Raw genomic sequence first — 13,845 nt, 5'->3', positions numbered from 1 at the left:
AACGTCGGACAGAGAATCGGGATACATCAGAAGTTTTTCAATTCTGCTATTAAATGACAGTATAATCTATTGATTTTTCGTGCAACACGCCATGACCCATGGCGCCTAAGCCACAACGTGTGGCACAGAGAGCAACACGCTGTGGTGCAGTGTGCACTAGCCACTTCGCATTTCCCTGTATCACAACACAAGTTTTGTTTTTCAAACATTTTCAAATTCTTTCACTCCTTTGAAGTATCCTATGCTTCCAAAATTTATTTTTACTCTGATATAAAGGATATGATTGTTTTAAACTTATTGTTATTTAGAAAACTTGAGATCTCTTGAATTTGAACTAAAGCTTAGTCATCATCTTTTTTGAGTTAAGTCTTTGATTACCATAAATTATATTAGTTAATTGTGTTTAGTAGAATGAGATTTTACATCTATGACTCTAAACTCATTTTTTTTTGTACAATGTTTGCCTTTAATATTTAAAAATTATGCAATGTTGCTTACACTACATTAGTTAGTATACTATAGTTTTAGGAGTGTCTAAGACTCTAAACTCACTTTTTATACAATATTCAATTTTAATACTTAAAAATGATATAATGTCACCTTTACCATTAAAAAAGTTAACTTTGATCGATAATTGAATGTAAAATTATAGAAAATGATCTCAAAAATTATAAAAATGATCAAAAAATTACAAATATATATCATGTAAAAAAATTAATATCAGTTAATTAAGTTCACTAAATTACAAATAAAAATGAAGAGACAAATCTTATTTATTTTACTTATAAAATACTAAAATTTAATTTTCATTGGTCACTGACTGATTATTAGATCACCATTATTGACACCAAAACAGGTAAGTAAATAAAAAAAATATGTTTATTTTAATAAGATAGTATAAAAACAAATACAACATGTTTTTGTTAAAAGGTAGTCGATCAAATGATCTAATTAAAATGATACTTTGGTCTTTTATATGGGAAATAAATATCCTTTGTCTCTTGGTATTTATTTATAATTTAAAAAACTTAATCAATATTTTTTTTATATGATACTTATTTGTAATTTTGTATCCTTTCTATAATTTTTTAGCCAGCTAGCTATTAAAATTAGCATTTAAATAGGAGAGGAGACATTGCACTTTTTTAAATGTTGAAAGAAAAATTGCATATAAAAAATGAATTTAGGATCTCAGAAACTTCTAAACTTATAATTTATAAATTATTAACCCAAATCTATATATTTATGCTATCTTCTAAATATTTTAATACATATAGAATTTTCATTAAAAATAATAAAAATGTAAATATTGTATTGAATCAATTTTTTTTCATTTTTGGCCAAAAGTATTAAATTAAATTTTCTACAAACTTCAAAAGAGTTTTTGTTTTGGGAAAGTTAATAATTCATTATTAATTTTAGGGCTAAAGTGTGAAAATATCCATAAGTTTTTTTGCCAGGAGCTATTAGTATTTTTAAGTCATTAATGATGTATGGATATCCATGAACCTTTTTCTTTTTTTTCTCTAATGAGGGCATCGTTCCCCGTCTCATTAAATTAGCCCTACATTTATCATTTAACTAATAGGTAAGCTGAAGGTAGATCATTTTTATTTGTTTACAAACTTTCAATGGTTAATCAGTTTACTTGTAAATTTTCTCAAGTATAAACTTATGGACTCTTTTGAATAAATAATTGAACTTTGATTTTTTATTTATGAACTTTCTATTATTAATTTTGGTTGGTTAATTACAACAAAGGTATTCTCACTCATTAAAAATAGTTTAGTCTTTTTATTTTCAAAAATAGTTGCACTTGCGACCTTTGAGGCTGTAGAAGAATATAAGAATCTATTGGGCCTGCAGAGATATTATATTTCTTGGATGAGCCTCTTACGATTTTGAATCCCATAGAATTCATTACAAATAATTCTTTAGCATAGAAAAACTCCATGTAGGATACAGTTGACAATTAAAAAATTAAGTTTAAAATTATAGTTGTTACTTGTTAATTCTTTATGAACTTATATCATATACAAAATTTCATCAATCTCTTTTGACTTTACGATACTTGATTAAACCCATTTATATTCTCACTTGCTAAGCCCGAGACATATATCATTTTTCTCTCTCTCTCATAAAGGTGAGATTGGAATATGTGACCAAGTTTTAGTACTAAATACTTACTATTAAACTAAAAAATATGACTGGTAGTTAATTATAAGTAGTGTTTTTTAATGAACTCAAATCAAATACAAATTCCCTGTGATCTCCTTCAACTTAAGCACACCAATGAGATGCACTGGTTTATATTATATGGATGATGGAATCACTTCAAACTTCAAACCCAGTCCCTGTACTCACAGCAAATACACCCAAACAAAGAAAAGAGAGAAGGAGTTTTTGTGCGCTCACGTCATGTGCAGACAATGAGTTCGTTTTAACTGCACCTCCTGGTGGTTTTAAACTCCCCAAACAAAAAGGGGAAAAGTTCACATAAGGGCCCATGTATATTGCACATATAGACCCAGATATTTTTAGTATTTTGATAAAGCTTCATTTCATAGTGTGGGCTTATGTTTGGGCCTAATCCACCAAGAGTGGATGAATCCAACAATATATATGACTAATAAACTCAATTCATGCTTGAATTCAGTACGTCATGATATTCATGACAAGTTAAATTAATTTATCAATTTTTAAAAATTAAATTCACCAGAAAAATATTATCAGCACAAGATTATATTGGTGACATACATGCTCATATGCACCAATAGTCCAATTTCATGGTTGTGGCTTAGCTTGCTCTGACGATCTATTAGTGAAATGTCTTGTTGCAGAAAGAGGCAAGTGAGCTGCATTTGCAAATAATGTTGTATTAAAAAATAATTAATTGATACTTTAAAATGGTGAAAGCAACCCGAACTCTCAAATTTCTCTCACTTTTCTTTTCAGGGCTAAGCAGACGCATGCCACTTCCATAACCCTGATTGCCTTTCTTAAGCTCTCTTATTAGATGACACACCAAATCACCCTATGAGAAATCTTCTGATTTTTAGTGTATGAAAATGACACACAATTTACAAGCACAATGCATGCGACTTTTGTAGCATTAATTATTATTGCATACTTTCACTGATTCTTAATATAAGGTAAACTTGATCAACTTCACGCTTATTAAGAAATGATAATTATATTCTTTTTTTATTTGCTGTTAATTATATTCTTAAAGCTGTTTTAAAATATGCAACTTTTTAATTTTGTCATTCCTTGCAATTAATAACCATACTAAATTATTGTATATGAATTCAAATGATAAAACAATGTGTGCAATTAGAAAAATATTAATTACTTTAATTTTGTCTTATATTAAAGACGATTTTTTTTTTCCCGAAGCTTGTTTATATTAAAGACGGAGGAGTATTACAATTTCATGTCTCCTACGCTAATTTCTTTGTCATCCAGATCTTGGATGTTATTTAGCCTCGTCTCTACACTAATGCGTGATTTTAATTTTGAACCTGGTCACTTGTCCTGTTTTTGATTTTGCAAAAATACAGTCTTTAATTTTGATTTATCAATTTTGTTATTTGGCCAGAAATTTTGATTTATTGATTACTTCTAAATATTTTCTCAAAATTAAAGTGTTCTTTTATAGAGCATATGTATTGCTTATTAATTGAGGCGTCATTAATGAAATATAGTTCTAAATCTAATACAGAATCATGTTAGTTTTGGGAATTGAAACAGGTAGACAAGTTTTATCATTACTTAATAATCATGTAAAATCTTGTTTTCAGATTGTTAATAGCATTTAGTTCAGTTATTAATGAACTTATAATAATTAATTTTTTTTTATGTGTGGGACCTGATTGTAATTCTCCCATTAATTAATGATAACTGTTTAATAATATTTTAAAAGCATAAAACTCAATGCAAAATTTTAAAAATATTTTTTTAATATATATTGATTGATTTCTAGTCTAAATTCTTTGCATCTTCTTATACCAGGGTTCGAACTAAAGATACTTTAGAAACCAAAATATGCTAACATGGTAAACAAGAAAAATACAGCATCTTTGTTGGAGGGAGGAAGAAATGGAAGAATATATATGCTACATCTTAAGAAAAATTAAAATTTGAGATAATCAAACTCTTAGCCCCTCAAGTTATAAACTAATTGTGTATGATTTTAAACTTTTAAGGATTTAATTGCTAAAAATTAAATTTTAATCGAAAAATCGGATCCAAAGTTATGCGCTGAGATATGGCAAATATGCTTCCAAAAGTTTAAGGCCCCACAAGTAAAATCGATGAGTTGTATGGAGAGAAGCAACGTATTAAATTAGTACATGTAATAAATTTGACAAAGATATATTAATGATCCCAGGAAAAAAGTTAAACCAAAATTTAACTGCAGAAAAGCTTTATTGCTATTTTGTTTGAAAGCAGAATTTAGAATAAAATTGCACTTTCAACAAATTTGTATTAGATATGTCTCCATGCCACCCGATGCGTGCAAGCATCATTTTGCGGCTTTATATACCTTAATATGATCCACGTGCCAAAAGAAAAATCATCTCAACTTTTATATATGCAACTAGCTATTAGATGTTTAATATTGCAATCTTATGAGGATGCATATCGATATTGCTCTCAAATCAATGGTCATGGAGATGCTAATGTCCTTGATGACACATGTTCTCTCTGTTTAGGGTCATAAGTGATTGTAAAGAATCCTTATTATACGAGGCGAGTTTGTTCTAGTTTTTTTAGCAACTTCTTCATGATGGTTGTCAAATTATTGTTTATTTTTGAATTAATTTTTGTGGCTTTTCATTTGGAACTGTTGTGTCTATTTTATCAAGATAATAGGTTAGGCTTTTTTATGTACTAATCGTTTTGTCTTTGTATTATAAATTTTACTTATATTAAAAAAACTAGCAAGATATTTTATTTTTTTATATATTAAAAATGTTTGAATCCTTGATCTCTACCCGCACATCCCACCACATCTTTACCTCCTTAGTTAGAATCGTTCATTTCAAAGGTAGCTTTTTGCATCTCACAATCAGATAAGAAAGATAAAGTTCACATGACCAATCATGCATCGTTATTCATTATTCAATATTCATTCATGAACTTATAAAGTCATAAATAATTAGAATTATCATTACAATATATTCTTTATACATTTCAATCACCATAGATAGATTATATATCAAAGAACAATTCAGACTATATGTTTTGTGGGCCGTGTCTGAATGTGTTTCTAAATTATCCACAGGAGTTCATTCTAATTACATGCAAAAAATTATTTTTCCCCGGCTGTTAAATTATCATATATAATATTAGTTTTTAATTACGAAAATAAAGACATCCATTGACATGCATAATTTAATTGAAAAACTTGATAAGATTATTCACGCTAGGGAATTGACAGTCGATCGACCATTTTTTCCCAATGTGAATCTTGTTGAGAATGCGCATATAAGGGGCATTATTCGATATTGATTAAGAATGGATGGGAAGGAAAAGGAATAAATATTTGATTTACATTATTTTCTTTTCTTTGATTAAAATCAATAAAGAAAACATCTAATTTCCCCCTTTTTCTCCCATCCCCCCATTCCTTTTAATCTAATGTAATATGTTGCACCGCTGATTCACGTTCTTGTAGATCCCGTGTAATTAATGCAATGATATTTTAATGGAAAAATCACATCCAAGAATTTGTGAAAAATATTATTTATAAACAAAAATCAATATGAAATATATTGTTGTTAAAATGAAAATATAAACTTGTTTTTTCCTCAGATGATGATTATTATTGGTTCTTGTTTGGGAATAATATTCTTCACAAGTTCTTAGACCTGATTCTTCCTATCAATGGTCTCAAAAAAGAAAAAAGGAACATATGCTAGCGCAATCGCACTAAAAAGGGAATTTAAACTAAATCATCGACTTTACGCATATTTATTTTAATTTAATTTACAAGGATGTTAAATTGAGAGAATTGAAGGAACTAATCCAAATTAAGAAAATGAAAGGGAAAAGAGTGAGAGACATTATATTATCTGGTTAAATAAACTTTTTCACTTGTTTATGAGAAAACTTTTATTAGTTCTGGAATTCTATAAATTATATAAATGAGAAAAATAAAGGATATGGAAAATTTAAAAAAATTGGTTGATGAAAATTCTTATAATTTTGGGAGAATGACAACTAAATCCTCTAAAATAGGAAAATGACAATTTAGTTCTGCGAAATGTAATAATACCTTCAAGTCCCAAGGGACCTAATTGTCATTAAATTTTTTAATGAAATGACAAGAATACTCCTTAATTTAGAAAAAGTTGTGAATGCCTAAACCACTTTATTTATTTCCTAAAATAGACTTGTAAATTTCAGAACTAAAGTTATAAATAAAAAAAAGCTTTGTTGCACATTATTGATTGAAGAAGATGGTGAAAGAAAGTTTTGAACTAGAGTTGTGAATTTTAGAATAAAGTTATAAATGAAAAAAAAACTTTATTGCACTTTGCTGATTGGAAAAAAAAATAAAAAAAATTGTGAATATTTAAATTACTTTAGTCATTTGTTGAAATAGAGTTGTGAATTTTAAAACTGAAGTTATGAATAAAGAAACTTTGTTGCACTTTTTTAAATTAAGGGTATTTTTATCATTTCAAAAAAAAATTAATGACAATTAGGTCCCTTGGAATTAGAAGGCATTATTACATTTCACAGACCAAATTGTCATTTTTCTATTTCAGAGAGATTTATTTATCATTCCCCTATAATTTTCTCCATTATATATATTATATTTCTTTCAAACACATATACTAGCTAGCTAATCAAGAACAAGTGTCCATGTGCTTATAAATATAATAATATTATTCCGAAGGGTTTCAACCTTTTGTGAATTATAGCATGGAGCATGATACATAATGATGAAGAGAAAATCAAAAGGATTAGATCAAAGAGGGGCTTTTCGTTTGAGGGAAACGTGTGGTTGATTAATTGTGATATATATGGATACACAGTGAGATTACAAAAAGAAGCCAAGAGAAAATGAGTGTGAGATGCCAAACTTATGGTCATTTGAGAAGGATGGATGACTCCGCAAGCTAACCGAAATTAAAGCAAAAGTTCAATCACACAGTATTTGAAGGAGGGATTTAGGCATCTTTTTGTGGCTTTCTCTCCACACGTCCTTGCCCACTAAAGTTGGTTAACATTGTAAAATTCAGTTTGGAATTCTATGCAGCACATACATAAGGTTTTAGTTTCATCCTCATTAAGAATGGGGAGTGAAACAACCCAAAAAAGGAGAGACGAGAAACATGCAAGAGTGATAGATGGACACTACATATTTTAAACTGTGAGATATTTCACATTATTTTAAATTCACTCACACTTAGACGACTTAACAGTAGTCTTGTTTTTGTGAGATCTCAACCACCAATTGTATGGTTGAGATTTTTAATAAAATGAAAATGTTCTTTAAACTTGATGGAATTCAGACAACAAATTAAAAAATAAAGAAAAAATAACAGAATTTAAATCTTCTTAAGGTGTATTTCACATGAAGTATAGGGAGAGATAGACATGAAGGTGGGGGAGATCAAAACCAAAAATTCCGAAGCCAATATAGAGAGGATCCTTTTAAAACTATAAAGCACATCGATGCTCTTATAAAGGCTATCATAATACTACTCCCTTTGGTTTCAAAAACAAGTTACTCATAGAAGAATTTGTTGATCTAAAACATAAATCAATTTTCTCTAATTCTTCGAGATTGTTAATTAAACGATTCTTAAATGCCCATTATTAAAATTTAGGATTCAAAAACTATGGGAGAGAAATCAGAGAAGACATAAGGAATAAATAAGTCAACTGTACGTTCAATTAGATGGAAATTTGAAAAATAATCACAAAATTTAATTAGTTAAACAACCTTTAACGAGTATTAGTATTCGAGCTACAGATAAGGTAGTTTTACATATGTTTGCATTATTTTTATTTTTCTAACCATGATCAAGTGGTGGTGGAGGCGAATGTGGTTGAATATAGTCAACTTAATACTTTCTTTTCTCTTCCTTTATAGGATTGGATCATTTGAAATGTTAAAAATGATGTGGGAAGACCAAACACAATAAGAGAACTTCATGGAAGAGATTTTGCTCATTTGTGTTGAAATATTTGGAAGGAGAGATGCAAAGCAATTTATCTTGAAGAAGACTCTCCTATCAAAAACATCGCCTTCTCTTATACTCAAGACATAATCAATGACATCAACCTTCAATCAAGATCCCAAGCAAAATGGTTCCTACTACATCCTTGTTGGGTTAGACTCAATATTGATGCCTTAGTTAACATCAACAGCATTATCACTTGTGGATGGCTCATTATTCTTAATGATCAAGGAAATAGATAAAGGGTTTTTCTAAATATTTTGATTATTATCCTAGCACTGCTAATGAACATTTGGCCATCCTTAAAGGTCTTATCCATTTTTGGGACTATCAATATCTACTCAGATTCCCTTGAAGCTCTCTTGTTTATTCAACGTGGTTTCACCCAAAACCATCCTCTCTCTAATACTATCAACAAAAAGGATCTTATCATGATGGACTGACTTGCTTATCAAGCTTCAAGTTAAACTTTAGACTCTATAAATTTCGTTGACCCACCTGTTCATTGTATAAGCAGTGTTTTAGGCTTTGACATGACTTAATTGTTGTACCTGGTTTACCATGACCTTTCCATTAAAAAAAACTAATTCATGACCTTGATATGATCAAATAGAAGCTTTCTCACCAAGATCAAAAAGTCTAGTTAATGAGGCATCGTTTGCTCAATTAATCTAGCTAAGATAATTATATCACACAGTATAAGAAAGTTAGTTAATCATAATAATTATGTTTGAAAATAAAAAAAATTGAACAAAAATTCCTATATTAATCAACATAAGCATGCATTAATTATTTCTCATTAATATAAATTATGAGAGGTGATTTAAAAAATGTGTAATAAATACTTATTAAAATAGATAATTTTGCTTATATAAAAAAAAGTAAAAAGTGATAGTTCTCTGATAATAAAAAATGGAGGGAATAGATACTTTGGTCATTTAATGGAGACCTTATTGGGGACATAAATATCAATTACTGCAGCATTTATGATGAAAATAGTGGGGCATAATACATATTAACACAATCCACTGCTGAGTAATTACATTATATATTGTTGAATCAAAATTCATCGTTTCTGCTTGGCCAACCAAAGTTTAAAGAGAGAAACCATAAAGAAAAGAAAAGAAAGTCTAAAAGCTGAAAGAAAAAGAAGAATAAAATGCATAGTCAGTGTTTGGATATGATCATCGATCACATGTTCAATTATTACCCTTTTGTATATGTTTAATATTGTAATGTAGAAGTATAAAGGTCTTGTTAGGTTTTCCATGAGAGATGGAAAACTGATTGGTGTCATACTTATGAAACTGACATTCATATCTATTATATATACTCTCCTCAATCTCTTCTATAAGACGCTTAGAGAGTTAAATTAATTAACATTTTTCAATTTTACTCTAGCTAATTACTAAAAGGAGAATTTTTAATTCTAATTCAGAATTTCCATAATATTTCTCTCTTAAATAGGAGCAAAGTTGGAATATATTTTAATTTTAAGACATATCAAATGAGTTAACCATCCTTTCTTAGTTCTGATGAGATAGTTGAAACTTGAAAGTGAAGATCGAAGGAAATATTGTATATTATAAGCACACTGCACCGACTAAAAATATATGTTAGAAATCATTGTCCAAGACCTTAAGAATATTGATTCTTAAGTGCTTTTCACTTTTCTATAATTTTATTGAATTAATGACACCAACACATATCTGACAAAAAGATTAATTTTAGCTTAATTTTATGAAGTCTTATTAACCTTAGATGCAGTCAAAAGGCATAAGTTCAATTTTGGTTTCTTTAAGTTACATCAAATTTCATTTTTCCGCTTTAGTTCTTCCAATTTATTTTAAGTTGATTCCGCTGACTAATCAACTTTAAAAGACAAGACAAAATTTATGACAAAGTTTTGCCTTTAGTGAAAGAAAAAATTACTTTTTTAAAAGTTAAGGATTAGACTAAAAAATACAACTAAAAGCAAAAAAAAATTTAAGACAGAATTAAATAATTAAAACATGCTCCGATAAAAAAAATAAGATGCTATTATTGTTAAGTGAAAACTAATTAAGGGCCATTGACTTATTTCTTGACAAATAAATCTCAGGGTCTTAAAATCAAATTATATATAGTTAGCCATTATATATAGGTTTTCCTTGTGTCATAAACTATTAATTTGAACAATAATTTTATAAAGAATAGATGATAAATTATCTCATGAATTTTAGGTCCAATAATATTACAGGCCATAAACTTGTTTATTGTGTAATTATTTTCTTAATTTCTGAAAATAGTACAATTTGGTTGTTGTCATTAACAAAAGTTAATTTTAACTATTAGTTAATTAAAAAATGATCAAAACTTTTTTTGGTCCTTTTTCATAATTTTTTGAGTCATTCTCTATATTTTTTAGCTCTTTCATTATAATTTTTTTGGTCCCTTATATCATTTTATAATCAACTAATAGTCAAAGTTAATTTTTATTAACAATAGGGGGTCAAGGTTAATTTTTTCACCATTTTTAAAAATTTTAAAAAAATAATTTACATAATAAATGAGTTTAAAGTCTGTGGTATTATTGAAGAATAGTTTGTTGGACTTACCTTTTTATATATCTTCGAATTCCATCATCTCCTTCTCCTCCTAATTACACCAATAAATAAAATTAATTATTTTAAAAATTAAATTGTTGGTGTCTGATTAAATTATTGAAACTAACAGAAAATAAAATTTGAGTCAGAAAAAGTTCTTCCCATTGTTTAATCCCTTTCGCAGAAGCTAAAGAAGATAATATACTAATAAAAAAGGTGCCTGATTCAACAGACATTCACAAATAAAATTAAGGAAAGATTTGATACAATGAGTGAGTAAGGAAAAAATTAATTAGATTTAAAGTACTGATAAGGTTCCCTTGCCCTTGAGTTTGCAGTTTGGGATAGCATGCACGATCTTTTGGTCGAGATATGGAAGCATGCAATACCTTATCAAAGGCTAAACATCCTCCAAAAACATTCTAAATTAATTAATATTGAAACTATTATTTCTACCATTGTGCAAAAGACAGCGTAGGGTTTTGGTCAAAGGAATAAGGCCATTGTCCCTCTAAACACCACCCAAATACCAACATCTAATTATATCCTATTTAGAATAAGAATGACATATTTGGAGAGTAACACTATAATTAAGCCCTCACTTTTTACCACCTTGACGTTCGCTTTCTATCAGGAAATTCGACTTCATCAGTTGGTGAGGTGTTAAATCTATCTATCTCACAAAGATATGCTGTTTAAAAGTGAATATAATATTTTTGATAAAGTTTCCCACGAGTCCTATTGTTACAAAAGCTTCCAACAATTCATAATTTCTTTAATTTTTTACATATATTTATTTAAAATGTTCTTATATATATATATATATATATATCAACGCTCTCATATTTATTTGTTACTTATTTAATTTTTTGCTGATCTATGAAATTAATTAAGACTTAATTATTAAAATTAAAAATTTCTATCATTTTAAAAACGGAGAGCATACTAACTTAACTTTCGTTGAATAAAGATTATTGTGAAGTATATTATAATATTTATATTCTTACTCAAGAGACTAACAGCGTATATTGTAAATTTGTACACATAGTATAGCAAGTTTAACTAAACATCATGTGCGCATCACTAATCCTTTAGTTTGGTCAGTCCATCTAAACAGTTGAATGAAACTCTCATCATTGTCCTCATTAATTAGAAGACAAAGTAAATATGTTTTCCAAGGAGACGATACTGATAGTTTTTTTTTTTATAAAATTAAATTTGAGGTATCTAAATATGATTGCATATAGAACAGAGAGACAGACGAGATAGAAAAGCATGGATGTCGGAGAATCCTGGGATTCAGGTGACTGGTCATCATCATCCTTTTGTATTTTAATTTGTTGGGAAATCAAAATTAATCGTGTGGCGGTGGCAGTGGTGCTGCTGCTGCTGTTATTTGAAAACAGTGAAAAAATTAATGATTTGATCATTCTAATTTTGACTCAATTATAACTCAATTCATAAACTTTAACTCATTATAAATAAGTTATTATGGTTTTGATTTGGTTATAACGTAGCTTCTAAAATTTGACTTGTTGCAATATAGTTTCTATAATTTTAATTATTTGAAATATTGGTCCATTCTAATCTTTATATAGATCAAAAGTTTTAGTAATTTAAAATAACAGTCCCTAAATTTCAAAATAATTTAAATATTTACAATTTTATTTTCTAAAATATAGTTAGAGACTAATATTTTTAGCAATTAAAACTATAAAAATTGAGTTACAATTGAGTTAAAATTATATGAAATAAGTTACAATAAGTTAAAATTCAAATATTGGGTTAAGCACAAATAAAAAATTAACAAATATATATTATTTCTAGCTAGCTAGTTTTTGACATGATAGTTTACATCAACAGGTGCTATAAAATGAGGAGAACAATCAAGGGGCGCTTGGTTAATTCAATTACGTAAAATAAATATGTTAAAGGTATTTTTAAAATATTTATGAGGCCATAGTTGATAATAATAATCTTGCATCACGAGGTTTTGGATTTGTTTAAGTAGGAGGATGTGTTAGCTCTTAGGTTTTGTTAGAACACAAAGCGATGGAATGGAAAAAATAAAATAAAATGAGAATGAACAGACAACATAAAAGAGTAAAAGATAGAGTAGACAACTTTACGAGATACAAAGCTACATTAGCTAGTGTCTCGTAATTTCATTGAATAAGACGTAGTGTTTCAAAATAAGGGGAAAAACAATAAAGTAGTAATATATTCTATGAAATCATTAACCAAACATCCTTCGGCAATAATAATAGAAGAAGCAAACATGAGATAGTATTACTATCTACATATATGTGTATTTTAATAATCAAATAAAAATATAAATTGTAGTATTATTATTTTTATTCATTATTGATTATTTTACCTGATTTATTCATTATTGATTTGAAAGTTGATGTTTATTGTTTAATAGCAATCTACTATATTTGTTGATTTAGTTAGATGTTACATTTTATATAATTCCATCAAAATTAGTATTCTATTAGGTCTTACATTAAATTTCAAATTAAATTTAAATATAAATAATAATAAATTCAAACATTTCAATGACTAAGTAGCTATAATATTGCGGTGCGTGCAAAAAAAAAAACTATAATATTACGGTGTATATATAATTGATATTTGTAAGTGAATTTTAAATTTATATGACATAAATACTCCCTCCAATCCCTTCAATATTATAGTGCATTTTTTTAAAGTACCATAGAAAATATAATATATATATTTTAAGCCTTTCAAAGTTCAATCAATAAGAATTTAAAAAAAAAATTCTTTCAATTATGAAGAAATTATTAGGTAGACCGGGTGCACCACATCATTTGTAATTTATCCAATAAAAATATTACATTTAAATGATATTAAATAAAATTAATTATGATATTAATAATAGTAAAAAAATATAAGAAATCAAACATGCATTTTGTTACAAGAATAAAAGCAATTAAAAAAATCTTACACACAATTTTATTTAAATTATGTTGAGCATTTTAATTAGACAAAATAAAAATAACATGACATACCCGATCTACTTCAATATTTTTCTTTAATTA

The sequence above is a fragment of the Prosopis cineraria genome, unplaced genomic scaffold, assembly GCF_029017545.1.
Source record: "Prosopis cineraria cultivar Desert tree isolate PC_DT_omini unplaced genomic scaffold, ASM2901754v1 PC6, whole genome shotgun sequence".
NCBI classification, from domain to species: Eukaryota; Viridiplantae; Streptophyta; class Magnoliopsida; order Fabales; family Fabaceae; genus Prosopis; species Prosopis cineraria.
The sequence above is the reverse complement of the archived record's forward strand: the minus strand, read 5'-3'. Positions refer to the sequence as shown.